The sequence below is a fragment of the Onychomys torridus genome, chromosome 3, assembly GCF_903995425.1.
Source record: "Onychomys torridus chromosome 3, mOncTor1.1, whole genome shotgun sequence".
NCBI classification, from domain to species: Eukaryota; Metazoa; Chordata; class Mammalia; order Rodentia; family Cricetidae; genus Onychomys; species Onychomys torridus.
This window is the reverse complement of record NC_050445.1, coordinates 40,499,664-40,523,738: the sequence shown is the minus strand read 5'-3', so window position 1 is coordinate 40,523,738 and position 24,075 is coordinate 40,499,664. Positions and strand designations below refer to the sequence as shown.

The 24,075-nt window shown below is 43.4% G+C and overlaps 2 pseudogenes; one reads left to right on the top strand and one right to left on the bottom strand.

The window, feature by feature from the left end:
- The first annotated feature begins 437 nt into the window (after positions 1–437).
- Positions 438–16,927, top strand: LOC118580018 (annotated as a pseudogene).
- A 4,245-nt stretch (positions 16,928–21,172) lies between these two features.
- Positions 21,173–21,566, bottom strand: LOC118580017 (annotated as a pseudogene).
- Positions 21,567–24,075: the final 2,509 nt, after the last annotated feature.

Genomic DNA, 24,075 nt, shown 5'->3' with positions numbered 1-24,075 from the left:
TGCCAAGCCTGAGTTGGATGCCAAGAACCAAACAGTTGAAAGATAGCCCCTGACTGCCACCTATACACCAGAGAAAGCCTCTGTGTGTATGTGTGTCCCTCAAAATAAAGTAGCAAATGTAAAGGAGTTAAAATCCTTAATGTAGCCGGGCGGTGGCACACGCCTATAATCCCAGCACTCGGGAGGCAGAGGCAGGGGGAATCTCTGTGAGTTCAAGGCCAGCCTGGTCTACAGAGCGAGTTCCAGGACAGGCTCCAAAGCTACAGAGAGACGCTGTCTCGAAAAAACAAAAAAACAAAAAAATCCTTAATGAACCACATCTCCAAAGTTCCTTTCACTATGTAGGGTGAGATCTATAGATTGTAGGGTTTCTGACATAGACATGTTGAGGGTGGCCATGGTTTAGCCTATCACAAATCCCTTTTCTAGTCTTAAGCATGACTTACGGTGAGGAGGCAGAGGATGGACAGAGTTGGCTACTGGCAAAAGTGAGAAATTCTCTGGTCATCGCTAACTCTCACCTGACATGGACTGAGGGCTTATTGTGTGTACATACTTACCTATGAAGGTCACTATGCAAGCTTCATTATGTTTTAACTCATCACAAGGCCAGATGTGTTAACAGGACCAGGATCTGTTTCAAAAAGAGAAACAGGCTGGGCACAGTGGTGAGCCTGGAGTCTCAGCTAGTAGAGACAGAAGAACACTTAAAGTGGAGCTTCAAGACTAGCCTGAGCCACAATGAAACCGTCACAAGGCAAAAAAAAAAAAAAAAAAAAAAAGAAAAAGAAAAAGAGGGGGGGGGGGGGTGGGGATACAGCGCAGCTATTTCTACCTGAAGAGCTCTGGTGTGTTTTAAAAAACCTCAGAAACATTTTATAGACACCCTCATTCTCTCCAGAGTATGTTTACAGAAAGTGAATATTTCAGATTGCTCTAGGTAAAGCATTTAGAGGAAGGCTTAAAATAAAGGGGAACTCAGAGCTCAGTTTGCAGAGTTGCTGAAGGATGTAGCTCAGGGTAGAGCCCTTGGCCAGCAGTCATGAAATCCTAGGATCGAACCCTCACCCCACCCCCCCCCCCCAAATCCTGCAAACCTATGGAGTCTTCTCATGCCAATCAGAGAAACAGAGCCTAGAGATCCCAAAAATAATGTTCAAACATCAATGATCAATTTAATAAATGAAACGCAACACAGTAATAAGAGGAGCATTATAGAAGTCACTAGACAAGTAGATTGCAGTGTGGAAGACAACCGATTTGTATCTTTTTTAAAAAAATGTTTATTTTATGTGGATTGGTGTTTTGCCATGGGTGTTGGGTCCCCTGGAACTGGAATCATAGACAGTTATGAGCTGCCACGTGGGTGTTGGGAATTGAACCTGGGTCCTCTGGAAGAGCAGCCAGTGCTCTTAATCATTGAGCCATCTTTCTAGCCCCCGATTTGTATCTTATACCACACACCACAGTACATTCCAGAAGGTAAAAGAGCTAAATATTTTAAAGGGAAACCAGAAAAGGAGAAAGAGGAGGGTAGGAGAGACTATACTTGTCCCAGGTCTAGGGAAGAAGATGGACAGCATTTCAAGGTATCTGCCCCACACACTGTGATTCACCCTTCAACAGAGGTGAGTCTTGAAGTGTCACATTTGTACTCTAAGACATAGTCCCCTAGGCACAAAGGACTGGATCCCACTGCACACTGCCTTGGTTTTCTAAATCTGCCACCACCAAACCGGCTGCCACCAAAACTCACATTGCTTTAAGCACAGAAACTTGCTTCATGACCTACCTTGGAGGCAGAGGTCTGAAAGTGAGGTTTGCCTGGGTCGTGTTCATCTGAAGTTTCTGAGGTAAGAACCTTCTTTGCCTCTTCCAGTTTCTGGTAGCCGTGGGCATTCCTTGGCTCAAGGCAGCAGCATGGCAATGGCTCCCAATCCTTACACGACCATCCTTGTCTGCATCTGTCTGTCACCCAGTTTTCCTCTCCTTTACTGAGTTCTAGTCCTTGAACTAAGGCTCCACTCTGCTGTGTTATGTCCTCAGTATATCTGCAATGACCCTCTCCAAGAAAGGTCGCATTCTGAGTGGGGGTGGAGGGGTAGGTCGTGTGTCTTTTTAGGGAGGACACAGTTTAACCCGAATCGGGTACCTGGTACAAATAGTCCCAGAGTCGATTTCTTCTTCTCCTGGGACTTTGGCTTTGAGAGTGAGATTCTAGTCCAGCAGGGAAGTTGAAGCTATTCATGGACTAAACAGCAGAGAATGTGTGTTTACCAAGAGGGGAGAAGGGGATGAAGCCCAGTGAAGGTGGGTGGAGAGGCAGAGCTGGAGAGCCAGAGTAAGGAGCCTCCTGCAGTAGCTGACCTCCAGGCTGACTCTCTGCAGTTCTCCTGCTTCTCTGCCTGGGGTTCCCCAGGGTGCCCTGTGTGCTCACAGAAGGCCTGTTTCCTTTGCTCAAGAGAGTTCAACTTGGTTCCTCTTGCTCATGAATAATAATAATTATTATTATTATAATAAACCAGAAACAAGTGAAAGGGTCATGTTCATATTTTTTTTTTTTTTAAGTTTTTTGAGACAGGGTTTCTCTGTGTAGCCCTGGTTGTACTGGAACTCACTCTATAGACTAGGCTGGCGGAGATCCGCCTGCCTCTGCCTCCGAGTGCTGGGGTTAAAGGCGTGAGCCACCACTGCCCGGTGCTATGATCATTTGCAATAGGCGCTCCAGAACTTTTCCGTGAACTTCATGCAGGAGACAAGCAAAGGCTATTGCCTTGAGAGGTCTGATCTGAGTCTCACTGGGCAGAGATCAAGGCGTCAACAGGGCTCCGGTCCTTTCTGGAATCGTGACTCCTGGGCCACTGCATTCCTTGGCTGGTAGCCCCTTCCTCCATCCTCAGAGTCAGCAATGTCAGCTTGGGTCCTTACACATTCCTCTCTCTGGTTCTGCAGCTAGGAGAAGTTTTCTAGTTTTAATGACTATTTTAAAAATTATTTTAAAAATTAATATTTAATTTTTTAAATTAAAATATGATTATCTAGGGCCCCTGCGCATAACCTAGTCTATTCTCTGCCCTCAGGAATCTCAGCCATTCCATTAATCACACCCATTGACAAAGTTCCTTTTGCCATGTGGGGTAACATGGCTGGTTGTGTGTGATGGATATTTAGGATGCGAAAGTTTTAAGGTTAGTTATTTTGTCAAGCACACAAGTACAATAAAACATATCATGAACGATTGTCATAAGTTAGAAGGCCAGTGGTTTAACTGTCGGGTACTGCTTCTTCGCCTTACAAAACTGCTTCCCTCCATTGAACTGCTCAGCTTGAAGTTCTGAAGAACACAGGGTCAACATTGTCAAGTTCCAGGACCTTTATATAGCTGCCTTTTCATAGCTGAAGTCTCAGAAAGACACTAAATGAAGCCATATTCCCAGAAGGCCTGATGAGAGCCAGGGAAAAATGGAAAAAAAATGGGGTGAAAACTATATCCTGTCGTGACGGTTAGTTTTGGTTCTCAAGGAGAGATTGTCTAGGTTAGGTTGGCCTGCAGGCATACTTGTGAGGGCTTTTAATTGGATGAATTTATGTAGGAAACCCACCCAGTGTGCACAGCACCATTTCCTACGCTGGGCCCTGTGCTGGATGAAAAGGAGTGTGAACTGAGTACAGCATGTACGCCTTCGTTCTTTGCTCTCTGCTCTGGACTGGGCATGAGTCGCTTGAGGCTCCCAACATTTGCTCCCCTGCTGTGATTGATGGATGTGATTGCCCCAGAACTGTGAACCAAATAAATCTTTTCTCCCTCAAGTTACTTTTGTCTGGGTATTTTATCATAGCAAGGGGAAAGGACACTTAAGACATTTACTAAGAAATTGCATGTATTAAAATGAAATTACTGAAGTGAAGCAGTTTGTGAAGAAATTAAAATCCGACCAAGCCTGGCGGCACATACCCATAATCCCTTCAGCCTGGGTAGTCCAACAAAGTCTGTCTCACCCTGGAGAGGCTGAGAACGCAGCAGTTGCTGGGGCCATGGGGCTGCAAGCTCCAGCGGCCTCAGTCTGGTGCTGAAGGTCTGGAGGATTCCTGCAGAGCCATTGGTCTTCAGGCCACCTTGGAAGACCCAAGAAGCTGGCTTCTGAGATCAAGAAAGAAGTGTCACAATGGTGGTGATAGCAGCTAGATACCCAGACTCACCAGGGAGATGTGGCAGTACACAGCAGCCAGCAAAGCTTTCCTCTCAGACTTTTTTAAAGCACGGTCTCACTGTGGTAGCCCTGGTATTTGCTAACAGAGGCTAAGCCAGCTTCAAACTCACAGTCTTCCTTCTGCCTCAGCATTCCAACGGCTAGGATCACAAGAATGTCCCCCCAAAGCCTTGTCGAGAATAGTACCCCGCTGGTGTATTCTTAGCCTTCACTATTCTGTTCAAAGCCTCCATCTCTAGCTTTCTGCATGTAGAGTGTGTGAGCTGTAATACATACTTGAATAAATCTGTCTCCTCTAGTTGAGTATAAACTTAAAAGGGCAGAAGCTTGTCAAGTTCTCTCCCTAGTACTTGAAAGGCAGCTGGCACATCACGTTTGCCGAGTCAATACTCATGATTACCTGCCTTCCTGTAGCGGTCCATTCACTTAACTACAACCTTGTTCAAGATATCCATCCCAGACTTAACTCAGAGGAGATTTTTCTGGTTCTTTTTGCTTCATTTATTTATTTATTTATTTATTTATTTATTTGAAGCAAGTTCTCATGTAGCCCAGGCTAGCCTCAAACTCACTATGTAGCTGAAGATGACTTGGTGTCTACCATGTGTTTATGGGTACCAACAGAAGCCGGAAGAGCTCATTGGATCCCTTGGAGTTGGAGTTACAGGCAGTTGTGAGCCATCTGATATGGGTGCTGGGGGCCAGACTCAGGTCTTCCAGAAGAGCATGAAGTGTTCTTAACCGTGGAGCCATCTCTCCAGCCCCAAAACTTGGGTGTTTTTGTTGTTGTTGTTGTTTGTTTGTTTTTTCTGAGACAAGGTTTCTCTGTGTTGTTTTGGGGCCTGGATCTCTCTCTGTAGACCAGGCTGGCCTCAAACTCACAGAGATCTGCCTGGCTCAGCCTCGAGAGTGCTGGGATTAAAGTTGTGCACCACCACCACCCGGTCAAAACTTTGTTTTTAACTAAAAGACAAAAATAATCATGAGGTTGGTAGTATAGTCCAGTGGTACATCACTTGCCTAGTATGTAGGTACCCTGGGTATGATCTTCAGCACTAGAAGGAAAAAAAATAACAAAAACCCCTCAACTATGTCATCATAGAGACACACTGGCGTTACCCTTTTATGGCCACACCCATCCCTCCCTACCATCACTAACCCCTGGCAACCACTAATCTGTTCTTCATCTCTATAATTATGCTACTCCACGAATGATATAGAAATGGAATGAGCCAGTAGGTATCCCTGTGAGACTTGCTTTTTTCCCCAGTCTATTTAATTCCTTTACCTTCTGTCCATGCTTTTACTTGTATCAATAACACTGTCCTTTTAAATCGGGCTACTAGATCATTATAAGGACAAACAAATCCCAGTTCAGTTAGCCACTCATTCATTATAGGCTATTTGGCTGGTTTCCAGTTTGGAGCTATTACAAATAAAATTGCTATGAACATTTGTATACAAGTTCCTGCATGAAAATGAATTTTCATATCTCTTGGATAAAGGCCCAGAAAAAAAAATATACACACACATTTTTTGTTTGTTTGGGTTACTTGTTGTTTGATTTCAGGAACAGACAGACAGTTTTCCAAAGGTATCATTTTATATTCCCAGTGTGAGTGACCAAGTTTCTCTGCAGCTTCGCTAGCATTTAGTGTTAAACACTGTGGCCGTGTGTGTGTGTGTGTGTGTGTGTGTGTGTGTGTGTGTGTGTGTCTGGGAAATCCAGGGCCTCATATATGCAAAGCAGACATTCTACACATTTTTATAAGTGTGGGTTATGTCTCTTTATGGCTTAATTGCATTCTCTAATAGTTACTGCTGCTGAGTTTTTGTTTATCTGCCATCTAAATGTTCTTTATCTCTCTCCTCTCTTCTCTTCTTCTCTTTTCTTCTGATTCTTTCTCCTCTCCTTCTCCTACCCCATGAGAATCTTGCTATGTTGGTCAGGCTGCTTGCTTATGTTGTGGGAAGTGTTTTTCCTCAGCCTCCCAAGTAACATGGACCACAGAGCTCACCTTCACACCCAACTGTTACTTATTCTCTTGATGAGTAACCTGTGCATCTCGTTGGTTCATCGAATTTGTAATTGAATTGTTTGATTTTGTTGTGGTTTTGTTTTGTTTTGTGATAAAAAAAAAAAATCCCATGTATCACAAACTAACCTCAAACTTGATATATGCCCAAGGATAACCTTGAATGCTCTTCCTGCCTATACCTCTTGAGTCTTGTGATTACGTGTGTGTGCTGCCTCTCTGTTTTAGAATTGTTGGACTTTTTTTTTTTTTTCCCCGAGACAGGGTTTCTCTATGTAGCTTTGTGCCTTTCCTGGATCTTGCTCGGTAGACCAGGCTGGCTTCGAACTCATAAAGATCCACCTGCCTCTGCCTCCCAAGTGCTGGGATTAAAGGCGTGCGCCACCACCCCCTGGCACGATTTTGTATCTTTATGGGATTTCTGTGTGTGCTAATGTGCGTTTCTTGTGCTCTTTCTTTGGTACCCCTCCCCCCAATTCATTTGTTTGTTTTGGCCTATTTAAATTGTTTGTTTTTATTGTACTTTCTTTTACATATCTGTTTGTTTTCTAATGAGAGAAAGAGCAAGAAAGGGTATGGATTTGGGAGGGTGGGGAGGTGGAGAGGATCGCAGAGAAGTTTGGGAGGGGAAACTAAGAATATATTGTATTAAAAAATCTATTTTCAATTAAAAACAAAAAAGAACTCTACCAGTAAAAGTCTAAATATTTTCTTTTATAGCCTTTTAAAAAGTTTTGCAAGTCAGGGGCCGGAGAGACTCAGCATTTAAAACAGTGCTTACTTTTCTTGTGGAAGACCAGGTTCGGTTCCCAGCGCCCACAAAAAGTGTCTCAAACTCACCTGTAACTCCAGTTCCCGGAGATCCAACACCCTCTGGCTTCTGTAGACACCTGCATGCATGTGGTACACATAAACTCAGTCAGGTGCGCATGCACACACACACACACACACACACACACACACACACACATATCACACATACACACACACATATCACACACACACACACACATACACACACACATACACACACACACACACACACACACACACACAAATAAATAAATCTTGAAAAGTTTTGTGGTTTAAATTTTGCATTTAAGCCCATGGTTCTTTTGGAATTAGTTTTTGTTTGAGATGGTTAGGCTCAGTTTCTTCTCCTTTGATCTATAGCTACCTGACTGCCATAGTACCATTTATTGGTAAGATTCTCCTTGCAACATTTCTTTTGATACTTCATCAAAGAGCTAACTGGAGAGCTGGAGAGACGGTGGGGTAACAGCTAAGGGCACTGTCTGCTCTTCTAGGTTTGATGTCACATGGGTCTCACAACTGTCTGAAACTCTGATCCTAAGGGATCCGATGCTCTCTTCTGACCTATCCAGGTACCGTGCGAAACACCTCTATACACAAACTAAAAATAAATAAAGGTTCATGGACTGAGGACCTGAGAGCTTGCTGGGAGAACTCAGGTGGTGGAAGGAGAGAATGGACTCCTGAAAATTGTCCTCTGCCCTCCAAATGCAGGCTATGGCATGAATGCAAGTGTACACACACACACACACACACACACACACACACTAAGATTTTGATAAATAAATAAATGTAAAAATAAAAACTAACTGAAGATATTTTGGGCATATTTGTGTTCCATTGAAGTATGTCTTCTACCCTCCTGCCTGATGCCTTTTGCTTTTAGACAGGATCTCATGTAGCCTAGATTGGCTTAGAACTGGTTGTGTAGCTGAAGATGTCCTTGAACTCCTAATTTGCTTGCCTGTACCTCCCAAGTGCTGGGATTGTAGGCATGCAACACCCAGGCTTTGTGCACATTAAGCAAGCACTCTACCAGTTTCTGCTCCTGCACCCTCTTGATAATTGGAGTAGTAGTCTGCCTAAACACTGGGCAGGGATTCCTTCTGTTTTCAAGAACTGTCTTGAATGATGACTTGAGTTAGCTGACTCAATGGTAGAGCACTTGTCTAGCCTGTGGGGGGCCCTGGACTCAATCCCCAGTATTACTCGCAGACAAAAATCCCAGCTATCCTAAGGCCTTCCAATTTCCACTCAGATTTTAGAATAAACTTATGTTTGGAGAGAAACTTCATGAGATTTTTTAAAATCGACAACATTTAGAGAAAAAATTCTGTTTACAAGAATATTTTTAGCTAACTGCTCACAATATCTTGGTATTTTGTAGCATTCCAAACAGTCCTTGGTTTCTCCTTTTGGATAAATTCTGCTATTGTAAATTCTCCTCTATCATAAATACCAGAGCCACAGTTCATTCTCCGTATCGTCTTGTCTTCTAGTTGTATATAACTGCTGAGGAATTATTGCTAATGACCAGAAGAGACTATTACTAATTGTGAAGTCTGTATTTCCATTTTATTTATTTATTTGTTTGTTTGTTTATTTATTTATTTATTTTTGGTTTTTCAAGACAGGATTTCTCTCTGTAGCTTTTGGAGCCTGTCCTGGAACTCACTCTGTAGACCAGGCTGGCCTCGAACTCACAGAGATCCACCTGCCTCTGCCTCCCGAGTGCTGGGATTACAGGTGTGCACTGCCACCGCCTGGCCTCCATTCATTTTAGAATTTGAACGAATCTCATTTACTCTCCAGCCAGAGGATCTTGCTGCAGAAGCCTGATTAAGAAACTGAGCTGTGGGACTCATGGAACACGAATTGCTAAATGGTCTTTTAATAAAAAACCTGAAGCCAGAAATTGGTGTAAATGCTGAAAGATCAGAGAGACAAAGGAACAAGCCACCTCCTACCTCCAGGACTCCTCAGCCTGAAAAGCCTCAGCCAATAGGCCTCTAGCCAAATGAGCTTCCTCAGCAGAAAAGGCTTTAGTTCCTGTGTCCTCACGCCTTATATACCTTTCTCCACCCAGCCATTAAAGGCGTGTGTGCTTACCAAGAACTAGGGTTAAAAGTGTGTGCCACCACTGCTTGGCTCTGTTTCTCTCCCAGACTAAGCCAATCTCATGTAATCCAGGGTGGCTTTGAACTCACAGAGATCCAGGTGGATCTCTGCCTCCTGAGTGCTAGGATTAAATGTATGTGCTACCTCTGCCTGGCCCCTATGTTTAACCTAGTGGCTTGTTCTGTTCTCTGATCTCCAGGCAAATTTTATTAGGGTACACAGTATTTAAGGCACGATGAGACAGGAACTAGAAGCCCTTTCGGCTGAGGAAGCTCATTTGGCTAGAGGCCTATCGGCTGAAGCTTTTCAAGCTAAGTAGTCCTGGAGGTAAGAGGTGGCTTGTTCCTTTGTCTCTCCGATCTTTCAGCATTTACACCAATATCTGAGTCCAGGTTTTTATTAAAAGACCATTTAGAAATTCGAGCTACATCTGGCGTCCAACTTTGGGGCACAAATTCATGAGAAAGCCGCTTGCCTGTGGCTCAGGCTGGAGCTATAAGCAGCTGGAGTTCCTACCCGGCTGGCCAAATTTTTGTTGTAGCCTCCCTGCAGCAAACTCCATAGGCTTCTGGACTCCAAAACCCGCAGGAGTTAGCCACTTTCTCCTGTTACCACGTGCAGATGGCCGGATCTCTTGCTTCTTTCCTCTCCTGGTGGCTTTTGGTGTCCCCTGGCCCCCTCCTCAGGCTGCTGCCACACCGTCATCTGAATCATCACTGTCAGCAGAATTGGTGAGTCAATTGGGATTTCTTAAAGGGAGGCATTAGTTAAGAGGAAGTTTTTTTTCCCCACATTAAAAAATGGGGAATGCTCCCCACCCCCACCCCCTTTTTCCCGACATCTTAGGGAGACTGCAGTGGCCGTCGCCACTCTCTGAGCGTCACCAAGGATGACAAGAAGAAAGATGCCGGAGAGTCGGCCAACAAAGACAAAGACCCAGTAAATAAGTCTGGTGGCAGGGCCAAAAAGAAGAAGTGGTCCAAAGGCAGAGTTCGGGACAAGCTCGACACTGGTCCTGTTTGACAAAGCTGCTAAGACAAACTCTGTAAGGAGGGTCCCAACTACAAGCTCATCACTCCAGCTGTGGCCTCTGAGAGACTGAAGATTCGCGGTTCCTTGGCCAGGGCAGCCCTCCAGGAGCTACTCAGTAAGGACTAGTTTCAAAGCACAGAGCCCAAGTCATTTACACTAGAAACACACACGGTAGAGATGCCCCGGCTGCCGGCGAAGATGCAGGAGCAGGTTCAATCAGCTGTACATTTGGAAAAATAAAACTTCATTAAATAAAAAAAAAGGGAAACATTTTTTACAATGGAGGGAATTTGGTCTCTGATATTATGATTAATGTTATGAGAATAGAACAATTAAACGAGAGAGAATAATTAATGTTAATGAAATTATAGATATTATTTGTTTGATCATTTTTATTTTATCATTAAAAATGTTGGTTAATATGAGTGCCAAGATAAAAGTTTTAGAAAAACTTGTTAAAACAGATCATAGAGATATTCAGACCCAGACAGAAGAATTTAAAGGAAATCCAATCTCAACATTGCTTTATAAGGTTAAGAAACAGCCAAAGGCGTTCAAACACCCAACATTAATCTATCCAGTAACCTTACAGGAACTAATTACCCAGTGATAGATATTCTCAAGGCTGTGTAAGAGCTGACTGGACTCTGGTGTAGATGTTAGATTTGAGGAGATTCAAAGAAGCAATAGTATCATATGGCACCCGCTCATCTTTCATGAAGCAGATGTTAAACTTGTGGTCAACTTGTAATAGAATTATCCCTCAAGACTGGAGAGATTTGGCTATAGAAGTTTTGGAGGCTTGTCCCCACAATGGAGGACCTGGTGGAAGGATGAGGCTAAGACCATTGAACAATAAAGTAGAACTAGAAGTATGGAGATTTCCCAAGATCAACTTCTAGGAGAGAGTGATTATGCTGATATACAAAGATAATCTTTATATAATGACCACACCCTGGCTTTATGCCTCATGGCAACCTTGAATGCTTGAGACAGAATTGAAGAAGTAGGAAAGAAAATTGAGTCATTTACAAAACTTATACAGGGCCCAAATTTGTAAGAAATTAGATTTCTTACAAAGATTGACTTCAGCAGTAAATAGAATGATACCAAATTCAGAAGCTAGACAATAATTGAATCTCTGGCTTTTGAAAATGCTAACACACAATGCAAAAGGATAATTAGGCCCTTAAAGGCAAGATCAGCACCCTTGGAGGAATGTATCCGAGATACAGTGAATATTGAATCTCATGATCATGATGATACTTGAATAGGAGAGTAAAAACCAAAAAGTAAAAACCATCTTGAGGAATTTAAAGACCTTTGGATAAATAAATAAGCATCCAAAGAACAAGGGAAAACTACCTGGAAAAAAATTACCAGAAATAAATAAATAAATAAAGGAATAATCTGACCTAATGCAATCTTTGAAGTCTCCAAAAAGATAATGGGGTCCCACAACAATGATTCTACAAGGACTGTCATAAAGCCATTAAACTGACAAACACCACCCAAAGATCAACGTTGGACTACAAACTGCTCAGGACAGTATCGAGATGGCTAGCTGAAATGATCCAGCCTCACAGACTAGCCAGGATTTGAGACAAGCCCTGCACTTTCCCACTATGCAGACACTGGACAGAAAATGATACAGCTACCTCTCCCAGGACTTGACAATTAACCCCAAAATTTTCTTTTCAGGATCCCCTAAAGATGCCTTCACCCCCACAAACAGGAAGTAATTTTAAGAACATGATGACCACATTGCCAAGAGGTGGTTTTTGTTGTTCAATGAGTTATGGATATTGTTTAGGATGGTTGGCTACAAGTTGTTATTAGTAATGGTCAGGGAAAAAGCTTTTTTTTTTTTTTTTTTTTTTTTTAAAAAGGAGATTAGATTCAAGGTTCTTGTTGGGGAAAAAAAGGGATATAGATACGATAAGATAAAAGGTAGATTACTGAATCTACCCTGGAAAAAAGTGATAAAGAAATAATAGAATAAAAGGATAGATTATTGAATCTACTCTGAAAAATAAAAAAGGGAGGATATGGATATGATAAGATAAAAAGGTAGATTATTGACTCTACTTTTAAAAAGCAACTACTAGTTTTAAATATTTTACATTGGAATGGATTTTTGTATGTAGTATACAAATTTGAGATTGATATTGTTAAAATATACTGTGCATATATTTCTAATCTTGTTCAAGGTATTGTACCTATACAGTTCATTCAACAATGTAATGCAACTTTCTAGTCCTTGAAAGTTATTACTAGGGTTGGGGATTTAGCTCAGTGGTAGAGCGCTTGCCTAGCAAGCGCAAGGCCCTGGGTTCAATCCTCAGCTCCAAAAAAAAAAAATAGAAAGAAAGAAAGAAGTTATTACCAACTAATTAGGATATAAAGAAATACAAGTTAGTATTTAGTATTGTAGTCATATTTGGTATGTTTTCAAGGTCAAACAGATACATTTTAGATAGACAGGTTATCTTTAAACACTTCAGAGATCTATAGAATATGGCATTTAAGATGTTGTTTTTGTTTTTGTTTTTGTGTGTTTGTTTGGTTGGTTTTTTGAGACAGAGTTTCTCTGTAGCTTTGGAGCCTGTCCTGGACTAGCTCTGTAGACCAGGCTGGCCTCGAACTCACAGAGATCTACCTGCCTCTGTCTTCTGAGTGCTGGGATTACAGGCGTGTGCCACCACTGCCCGGCTAAGATGTTTTAATAACATAGATTTTTTTTTTGTTATGACTGTGAGTCATGTCTGCTCCTGGCAGCACCAATCTACTTCAAAGAAGATGATGGGCATCAAAGAAACTCCATATGGAGTTTACTTTCTTTTTGACAAAAGTTAGTCACTGGACAAGAAAGTGCCCTTGCATCAACTGTTGACAGTATGCTGTCCAAATGGACAAGCAGGACACAAAAGAAAGGACTGCTGAACTTTGCCAAGACAAGGTAGGAAGACCCTCTAGAAAATCCTGCTTCACAGATGAGTCTGTCAGGTATGTTAGGCATGTAGGCTGAAGATGGATGCCCCACGTTGTAGAGGAACCTTGGGTGACTGTCCAGGCAGCCAGGTGTTTCTGTCATTTCTCACATTTTTTTTTGGAAGTCGCTTGTTTGCACTTCCTGCTTACTTAGTTAGTATTATTTCCTTCTTGGGTTTCTTAAGGAGTTGAAGATTAGATAGTTATAGTTTTCCTTGTTAACAAATTCAGAAAAGAAACTCACTAAAGAGGTATAAAGTGTGTAAGTTTGAAAGACTTCAAAAGATAGTTTTCAGTTGGTAAGACAAATTAAGATAGAAAGTGAATTAGGTATAACACCTTGGATTCACCAAAATAGGATAGATAATGGAGTATTTTCTCTGAATTTGTCAAATGTTTATGGACTGGACATTGTTGATGTAATTCCTGACTGTATATATTGTATATACTTATTGTATTTATTGTATATATAGTTTTTCTTATATTAGTTATAACCTTCTTATATTACTTTAGACCAAAAAAGGGGAAATGTGATGTATTGTGTACCCTAATAAAATTTGTCTGAAGATCAGAGAACAGAACAAGCCACCAGATTAAACATAGAGGCTAGGCAGTGGTGGCACACACCTTTAATCCTAGCACCTTACTAGATGCATGTTTTATAACACATCCTCCAATCCTATATGTTTCTTTACTTTCTTGACAGTATCCTTTGATTTGCACAAGTTAATTTTTTTGTTGTTACCATTTTGAGACATGGTCTTGTGTAGTCCAGGCTGGCCTCAAATTTACTATATAGTAAAGGATAACCTTGAACTTCTGATCACCTTGCCTCTGCCTCCCAAGTGTTGGAATTATAGTTACTATCATATAGTTATTGTATAGTTATACATATACATATGGTATAACTACATGTATACATATATGTAGGTGGATTTTTCTGTCCCACTTACCAGCTTCCAAATCATGACAGAGACTTATTATTAATTACAAAAGCTTAGCCAATAGCTTAGGCTTGTTTCTAACTAGCTCTTTTGGGGGGGGTGTTGAGACAGGGTTTCTCTGTGTAGCTTTGGAGCCTGTCCTGGAACTCACTCTGTAGCCCAGGCTGGCCTCTGCCTCCTGAGTGCTGGGATTAAAGGCATGTGCCACCACCGCCCAGCTTAACTAGCTCTTATAACTTAAATTAACCCAAAAATTTTTTTGTTTTGTTTTGTTTTCTGAGACAAGGTTTTTTTTTATTTTAAATATATATATTTTTTCATTTTACATATCAACCCCAGTTCCCCTTCCCTTCCCTTCTCCTGCCTCCTCACCTCCCTCCCACTCTATCCCCATCCACTCCTCAGAGTGGGTAAGGCCTCCCATGGTAGTCAACAAAGTCTGGCCCCTTCCCATTGTATGAAGGCTGAGCAAGGTATCCCACCACAGGGGATGGGCTCCAAAAAGCCAGTTCATGCGCCGAGACAAGGTTTCTTTTTCTTTTTCTTTTTTCTTTTAAATTTATTTATTTATTTATTATGTACACAGAAGAGGGCGCCAAATCTCATTACAGATGGTTGTGGGCCACCATTTGGTTGCTGGGAATTGAACTCAGGACCTCTGGAAGAGCAGTCAGTGCTCTTAACCTCTGAGCCAATCTCTCCAGCCCAAGGTTTCTTGATATAACAGTCCTGGTGTCCTGGAGCTCGCTCTGTATACCAGGCTGGCCTGGAACTCAGAGATCCACCTGCCTCTGCCTCCCAAGTGCTAGGATTAAAGGTATGCCCACCACCACTTGGCAAGCCTATATCATCATTATTATTATTATTATTATTATTATTATTATTATTATTATTATTTTATTCATTTTACGCACTAACCACAGTTCCCCCTCCTACCCCACATCCACTCCTCCAAAAGGGTGAAGCCTCTCATGGGGAGTCAACAAAGCCTGGTGCATTCAGCTGAGGCAGGACCAAGCCCCTACCCACTGCATCAAGGCTGTGCAAGGCCTCCCACCTTCCGGAATGGGCTCCAGAAAGCCAGCTCATGAACCAGGGATAGATCCTGATCCCACTGCCAGGGGCACCTCAAACAGACCAAGCTACACAAATGTCTCCCACATGTAGAGGGCCTCGTCTGGTCCCATGCAGGCTCCACAGCTGTTGGTCCAGAGTTCAGGAGTTCCCATGAGCTTGGCTGTCTCTATAGATTTCCCCATCATGATCCTGAGCCCCCTTGCTCACATAATCCCTCCTCCCTCTCTTCGACTGGACTCCTGGAGCTCAGCCTGGTGCTTGGCTGTGGATCTCTCCATCAGTTACTGGATGAAGGCTCTATGATGACAATAAGGGTAGTCACCAATCTGATTACAGGGTAAGCCAGTTCAGGAGCCCTCACCACTATTGCTAGTAGTCTAATCTGGGGTCATCCTTGTGGATTCCTGGGAATTTCCCTAACCTAAGGTTTCTCCCTAGCCCTATAATGGCTCCCTCTATCAAGATATCTCTTTCATTTCTCCCCTACTCCATCCCTCCCCTAGTTCAACGATCCTGTTCCCTCATGTTCTCATTCCCCATCCCCTCTCCTCTAACTTGCACATCCTCCCATCCCGCCGAGTTTACCCAGAAGATCTCATCTATTTCCCCTTCCCAGGGTGATCCATACATCCCTCTTAGGGTCCTCCTTGTAACCTAGCTTCTCTGGAGCTCTGAAACCCATATCTTTTAATCTATGTTCTTTTACATGGCTTGGTTATCTTTACTTTGTAATGTCCATGCTGCTTGCTCTGAGTACTGGCATCTCCCCATGACTCCACCCTTCTTCTTCCCAACATTCTCTCTGTCTGCAAAATCCTGCCTAGCTATTGGCTATTCAGCTTTTTATTAAACCAATCAGAGTGACACACATTTACAGTGTACAAAAAGATTATTCCATAACAAATATAATTATGTACAGTTATGTACATTAGCTTTGTGTGTTGCTGTAGATCAAGCTCAGGGCTTTATACTTGAAAAGCAAGCACCCTTATCGATTAAATTACACCCCCAGGCCTGAAATTAAAATAACAATTTTTATGATTGTTATTATTGTTTTGGTGTTTGGGATTGAAATTTGAGCCTTGTTAATGCTAAACACATACTCTAAAGCTCTTAATTTTGATAAATTCCAGTCTATTGTTTTGTTTTTTTTTTCTTTCATTGCCTATGGTATTATGGCCATGATATTTTCATTGCCAAATCAAATATCAGGCAGATTCTCACCAATGTTATTATTTTAAGGAGTTTGTTCCATTTTGAGTTTGTGTGTATGTGTACATGCATGGGTATTACGTACACATTAATTTGTGTGTGTGTGTGTGTGTGTGTGTGTGTTGCTGTAAAAAAATAGGTGGAGCTGAGTAAATTATACAGAAAGAAGTTTCATTTTGGCTCATCAGGCAGCCACATCACGCCACGTCACAAGGCAAGAGAATGGACTGGATGGGGAGGAGGGGAGTGGGCGTGATGGAAGGAAGACACAGAGGGAAAGGCTGTGGGAGCTGAACTCCATTTAGAACAACCTGCCTCACCCAGCCACGCCAGACCTGATCCAGCTTCCGAGAACGAACCATCACTAAGGAACATATGGATCCACTCCTGAGAGTGAAGCCTCCTGACTACATGTCTCTTAATGGCCCCAACAGCTCACCACCATTACACTATACATCACCCCATCACCATCACCCTTACGTTAAGGACCTAAGCCTCAGTGTGAATTTTGGCAGAGCTAAACCACGTTAAAAACTCGCAGCCTGTCAGCTAGCAGTCCAGCCTCATCCTTTGGCATAGGGCTATTCGGTCTCCCCAGAACTATTTGTTGAAAAGACTCTTTTCTCATTAACCGGTGTTGGCACCTTTATTGAAAACAAACTGATAGTGCAGGTGTGGTGGCGCACACCTTGCCTGCCAGCCTTTGGGAGGAAGAGGCAGGCAGATCTCGGTGAGTTCAAAGTCAGCCTAGTTTACACAGAGAGTTTCAGGCCAGACAGGGATATACACTGAGACTCTGTCTCAAAACAAAGAAAGAAAGAAAACGGTCATAGATGTAAGTTTTATTTCTAAGGTTTGTCTGTCTGTCTTATTCTGATACCACTCCCCACCCCCAACCCCTCAAGACAGGGTTTCTCTGTAGCTCTGATTGTCCTAGAACTCACTCTGTAAACCAGGCTAGCCTCCAACTCACAGAGATCCACCTGCCTCTGCCTCCTGAGTGTTGGGATTAAAGGCGAGTGCCACCACCGCCTGGCACCACTTTTTTTTTTTTAAAGACTTATGTATTCTGGACTGGAGAGATGGCTCCATGGTAAAAGCAGTTGTTCCTCCTTCAGAGAACCTGAGTTCAATTCCTAGCACCACATATCGGCTCATAACTGGCTATAACTCTAGTTCCAGTGAATTCTTCTTCTTCTTCTGGTCTCTGTGGGCACTAGGAATGTACACGGTATGCAGAAACATATGCAGGCAAAATGCCCATAGAGATGAAATAAGCAGTAACTACATGAAGGTTTGTTTTTATTTATTTGTTTGTAGATGTTTACCATGGGTTGCCTGTGTGTGTTTGTGCACCATGTGCATGCCTGGTGTTGAGGAGTTCAGTTAGGGTGTCAGATCCCCTGGAACTGGAGTTCTGGATGGTTGTCAGCCATGTGTGTTCTTAACTGTTGAGCATCTCTCCACAGCTCCCCTCTGCACAGTGTTTCAATCAGCAGAGCTTTGAAGTCGAGAAGGGTGAGTCCTCCAATTTTCAGAGCCCCTCATAATTCCATGTGGATTTGAAGGTTAGCTTTTCTGTTTCTCTGAAAGACGCTGTTGGATTTTAATTAATCAACTAATTTTCAGTACTGGGGATTCTCCCCAGAGCCTTGCACACATTAGGTAAGCATTCTACCTTTGAACTATATTCCTAGCTCTTAAAAAATGTTTAAATCTTTTACTTTTTAAGATAAAATCTTTTGCTAGGCAGTGGTGGTGGCACACACCTTTAATCCTAGCACTCGGGAGGCAGAGGCAGGTGGATCTCTGAGTTCGAGGCCAGCCTGGTCTACAGAGCAAGTTCCAGGGCAGCCAGGAGAGAGAAACCCTGTCTCAAAAAAACAGAAAAATAAAAAATAAAAAGTCTTTCCCAGGTTGGACTTGAAGTGACTTTGTAGCCAGGCAGACCTTGTCCTGTGACCTTCACACCTCAGTCTCCTAGGGAGTTGACATTACAGGCCTGGGCTGCAAGGTCTGGGAAGGTTGTTGTTGGTTTTTCTAGGGAAAATGTCAAATCTGTAGATCATTTTATGCAGTATTAATTTCTTAACCATGTTGAGATTTCCTACTTTGAACATTGATTTAAGGCCCTTCTACTTTCTTTCATTAGGATTTTAGTTTTAAATATCTATTTATTTATGTGTATGCATGTGTGCCAGAGTGTATATATGTGTGCCACATGTGTGTTGGAGCTCAAGGAAACCAGAAGACTGCATTAGGTGTCCTGGAACTGGAGTTGGCCCACCATATGGGTGCTGAGAATCGGACCTGGGTCTTCTGTAAGAACAGGCACTTGTAACTGCTGAGATGTCTCTTCAGCCCCTATTTAGTGGTTTTGTATATACAGGGCATTCACTTTCCTTGATCAGAATCACCCAAAAGGCTTTAATTCTTTTAAAGGTTATTATAAATGTAAAACTGTCTTAATTTCCTTTTAGGGTTGTTCGTTGTTGCTTTATAGGAATACAATTGATAATTTCTTTATTTTTGGAAAGGAAGAAAGAGTGGTACAGAAATCACCCACTGGGGTTCAGTTATTAAGGGCTAATGCAAGTCCTCAGTTTCGAGTCTACATTGCTGACCCCTCTGAGGTTGCTTCCTCAGCCTCTGCTCATTTTGCCTCTTCCCTGTGCTCAATGCTTTTATCTGAAAAACAAGAAACACTAGAAAAGGAAAGAACCTGAAAATGCCCCAGATTCTGGCCAGCGCCACAACTGAACTGTAAGGAGGTACCGTGGTCTCAAGGATACCCACGTCAATTCTCCCTGAGCAAAAGGCCCAAAGGCAAATCACAAAAAGTCAACCGTGATTACGTGACCTCAGAATGCCAAGATATTTGAAGAGAATGACTCAGAAATCAAGAAGCTACACGTAGCACATCAAGTCCTGTAACACCGTGGTAACTTCAGGCAGCTTCTCCCGGCCCTGACAACAGAATTGTGCCAGGGCATGTAGAGAGGAATAAGGCTCACGAACTGGCATCTTAGCACTGTGCTGCAGACCAGGAGCATGTCAAGTCGTGCTGACAAGCCTTCAGCTGACATGGACTGCAGGGAGGGTTGGACCAGCTTGGATAGATTGGGTGCTACTAAAGGCCCACTGGGAAATCTCAGTCCTCGACGGACACCCTCCTTTTCTATAGACTCTTTTCTGCTTCCTCCTTGTCTGGGGAGTAGCACTTGGCTGTGTTGCCATGACGGAGAACTTAGTCCTGTAGCTATGGACAGTGCCGTTAGGGGAGCACCTTCGGCATTTCCTGGGCCTGCCTCCCTGCTTCTCTTTATTCGGTCATCAGAGTCCCCCCAAAAATGAACACTGAAGTCTGGTAAATGGAATCATGCACACACAAAGAGAGCTGAGAATAAAAATATCTTTCACCTCTCTCTTTAAAGAGGAGCATTCTGGCTCAGAGAAACATCTTAAGCTCTTTTTAAAAAAAAATTTATGGGGTTGGGGATTTAGCTCAGTGGTGGAGCGCTTGCCTAGCAAGCACAAGGACATGGGTTTGATCCTCAGCTCTAAAAAAAAAAGGATGAAAAAAATTTATTGCTATGGTGTTGTACACCTTTAGTCCCAACACTCAGGAGGCAGAGCCAGGTGGATCTCTGTGAGTTCGAGGCCAGCCTAGTCTACAAAGCGAGATCCAGGACAGGCACCAAAGCTACATGGAGAAACCCTGTCTCGAAACAAACAAACAAACAAAAAACCCAAAAACAACAACAAAAAGCCCCATTTATAACTTTATGTGTACGAATGTTTTGCCTGCATGTGTGCCTGGTGCCTGCAGAGGTCACGAAAGGGAGTCAGGTGCCCTGGGACTGCCATGTGGTACTAGGAACTGAACTTTGGTCCTCTGGAAGAGCAGCCAATGCTCTTCACTGCTGAACCATCTTTCTACTTTCTGCCCCTTTGCTCTTCTTAATTCCTTCTTTTTGCTGTGCCTACAATCTCAGCACTCATGAGCTGGGGCAGGGGAAGCGCCAAGAGTTCAAGGACAACCAGGCTACGTAGCAAGGCTGTCACAGAGGAAACCGAAACATCTCTTCTGTTTCCAATACAAAGGTACAGTACTATAGTCCGATGGTTTGGGCCCTTCCTTTCCTTTCCTTCCTTCCTTCCTTCCTTCCTTCCTTCCTTCCTTCCTTCCTTCCTTCGTTCCTTTCTTTCTTTCTTTCTTGAGCTGAGGATCAAACCCAGGGCCTTGCGCTTGCTAGGCAAGCACTCTACCACTGAGCTAAATCCCCAACCCCTCTTTTCTTTTCTAAAAGATGGGTCTCATGTAGTCCAGGTTCTAACTCATTATATAGCCAAGGATGACTTCTGGTTTTCCCACCTCTACTTCCCAAATACTAGTACCACAGGCAAGTGCCACCATGCTTAACCCTGAATTTTCCTTATCTCTACCAAGAAATCCCAATCAAGCTTTCCTCCATAGCTTGAAGAATTACCTTTGGGCGTGTGTGTGTGTGTGTGTGTGTGTGTGTGTGTGTGTGTGTGTGAGAGAGAGAGAGAGAGAGAGAGAGAGAGAGAGAGAGAGAGAGAGAGAGAGGAGAGAGAGAGAGATGCCTACAGAGGCTGGAAGAAGGCATTCAATCCACTGGACCTGCTGATATTGTAAAGCAGATCCAGGTGACTGTCTCAGCACATGTGGGAGGTTCTTTCTTTCTCCCTCCCCTGCCCCATGGACACTTTTTATTTATGTGTTTTGCATCTCTAGAAAAATAATCCAGGATTTTCCCTCTGTGGGTTTTCTTTCTTCTTCACGGTCCACGGTGCCAGCTGAGGTTGTCAGTACAATGAAGCCAGACTGACAGGATGGTAGCAGGGTGTTCTGCCATTTTTCTAGGTCTTTGAGATGCACATCAAATCTAGGGCTTGTCACTCCGTGCTTGGTCAACCTGCCTGTGAGGTTCACAGTGGTTTTCCTAGCTCTGTGGTCGTCAATGATTTCAAACTCATCAATGTAACCATGCTCCATTATCATAGTCAGAAACCGAATGATGACTTTGGAGCAGGCCCTGGCCTTTGCCTCTCTTCTCAGCATTGTTGATGCTCTTGAGAGCATCAGCGAGGACATTCATGTGCACCATGGTGACAGTGCAGGAAGATTGGAGGTTCTTTCTTAATGTCTGGAATACTGAGTATTCCATGAGAAACTGCCTCCAGCCTTCAAAGTTCTCATGATCCTGGTCATAGTGGCGCACGCCTTGAATCCCAGTACTCGGAAGGCAGAGGCAGGCAGATCTGAGTTCAAGGCCAGTTTGGTTTAAGTAGCAAGTTCCAGGCCAGCCAGGGATACCTAGTGACAGCCAATCTCAAAACACAAAACTACCCATGGTAACAACCAGCCCGAAAATAAGTGGACAAGGTTCACAAAGCAAAGTGTCAGTGTGATTTAGGCTCCGAGGCAGTTTTCTGTACAGTACAGATGGAGACAGGTTATAACAGCTATTCCATTTTTATCACAGAAAAAAAGAAACCCCGAAGAAGATCATTATGTTTTAAATTATTTTTCCTGTGGGGATATTATGCCCTAAGGACATAGTCTATTTTACTTTTTCCCATAAATCATTAATGACTTCCCTCCAAATGGTCCCTTGCCCCCAGCTTCTTGCCCTTCATGCTATCATCACATCTTATTATTAGTTATGAATGATTAATATATTCTCCACATCATTTGCACTTCTTTATTACCAATAGAAGTCAATATTAATATCCCTGTCACGTGAGGCTTTTTATCAATAAGTTTCCCTGTTGATCCTCAACTCCATCCAGTTACCTGGCCAACCACGGGCTCAGCTGTGGACATGGATTCCCCACATGTATAGTCTTTGTCTGTTCCTCTCGTTCTTTCTGGTCCCTCCTAGTCACACTATAGTAATGGGTTCAAATCCCACATCATTCACTTCTCACACTGATTTCTCTTTGCTATAAATTCCCATGACACACTCGAATATACTACATTTTAAAAAACTAATCAAGTGATTAGTATCTAAATACTAAATGAGCTAAATGTATATACTATATTAGTTAAATGCCTGTGGATATAAAGAGTATAAGGTCTCTGTACCAGAGGAGAAAACTTATCTGCTTTGCCAGGACATTGTGGATGTTTCTTGAGGACATCTTGTCGGCACAGTAAAATGAAAACCTTCAAGTTCTACAAGAATGCCACCACTTGAGTACAACCCAGGATTTTAGGAAGACAAATGTCAACTTGACACACCCTAGAATCCCCTGGGAAGAGGATCTCAATGCGGGATGGCTAAATGAAGCTGACTTGTTAGTGTGTCTGTGGGGGATTATCTCAATTTCAGTAATGGATAGAGCCAGGCCCGCCTGTGATGGGCAGCACCATCCCCTAGGCAGGGGGTCCTGGGCTGTGTAAGTACTGAGAAGGTGATGGGTACAATTAAGCACGGGTGTATCCATTTCTCTCTGCTCTTGATTGTGGATGCTTCGATTTCCTACCTGAATTTCTCCACGGCGATGGACTGTGACCTGAAACCGGGAGCCCAGAACAAGTCCTTTCTCCCTTACAGTTGCTTCTGTCGGGATATTCATCACAGCGACAGGAACAGAATTAAAACATAAAACAAGCCCCCAAACTGAACTAAGTTCCTCCCATAACTCTGGGGACTCGGGTACCAATTAAGAATGTATCTGAAGTTTAGTAGCTAATTTGTTCTTCAACAACGGGGGTTCAGAAACTGTTTTTGTTTAGAGGGCTAGGCTGTGAACTATTTTTACGGAAACAAGAATAGAAAAACTGTGCTACTGAGTAGCCGGATCAGTCACAAGGGAAAGTTACTTGAGGTAACCAGTCTCCTAGCCTCCCTTGCTTAAGGGAGCTGTGGTTTAAAGGAGCTGCCTGAAGTAATGGAGCAACCAGTGGAGTTGAGTGGGAAAGGGAACGGCAGAAACTTCATGGGGCAGATGAGCAGCGAGGACTCATCCAAGATGGACTGGCTTCCCGTGGACAAAACCGAAGGCGCACCAGAGGCCGTAGTGGAAATCACAGTCCAGACAACACATTTGAGCAATAAGGGCTTGGTGTTGACATGTTCTCCTGCCAGACATCTACTCCCATAGGTAACAGCGCTACTCTCTCGGGGTGACTCTGAGGTCATTTTCCCACATATATCTTGAGCTGGAAGAATCTGAAGAAGTAGAAACCCGGTTCTTCTCCACCAGGGTTCCAGGTTAGGTTGAAAGATCTAACCAAAAGCAAGAAAGATGGACGGGGCTAGGGAATTGGGCAGTGATGGAGTGGAAACTCTTGCCTACTTTGGGCATCCCCCTGCTACCCTAAACCAGGAGAAAAGTCCTCTCCAGAAAACCATCACGTCGAACAACCCTCGGACCAACTAAAGGTTCAGTCAAGTGCCTCAGAGCAGCTCTGGCACACGACCTGCATGCATCTTAACCCCGCATGGCGCCGGGTGGGGTGAAGGTTCCCAAATCCCCCAATCTAGGCCGCCGAAGCTCGGGCTCCTCCTCCCCAGCTTTACTCTCCTCCTGCTCTCCCTCGCCCAGGCCCTCCCCTAGCCTCGGCGGAGGAGGGGGGGCAGGGCTTGGCTCCGCGAGGCCCATGCATTC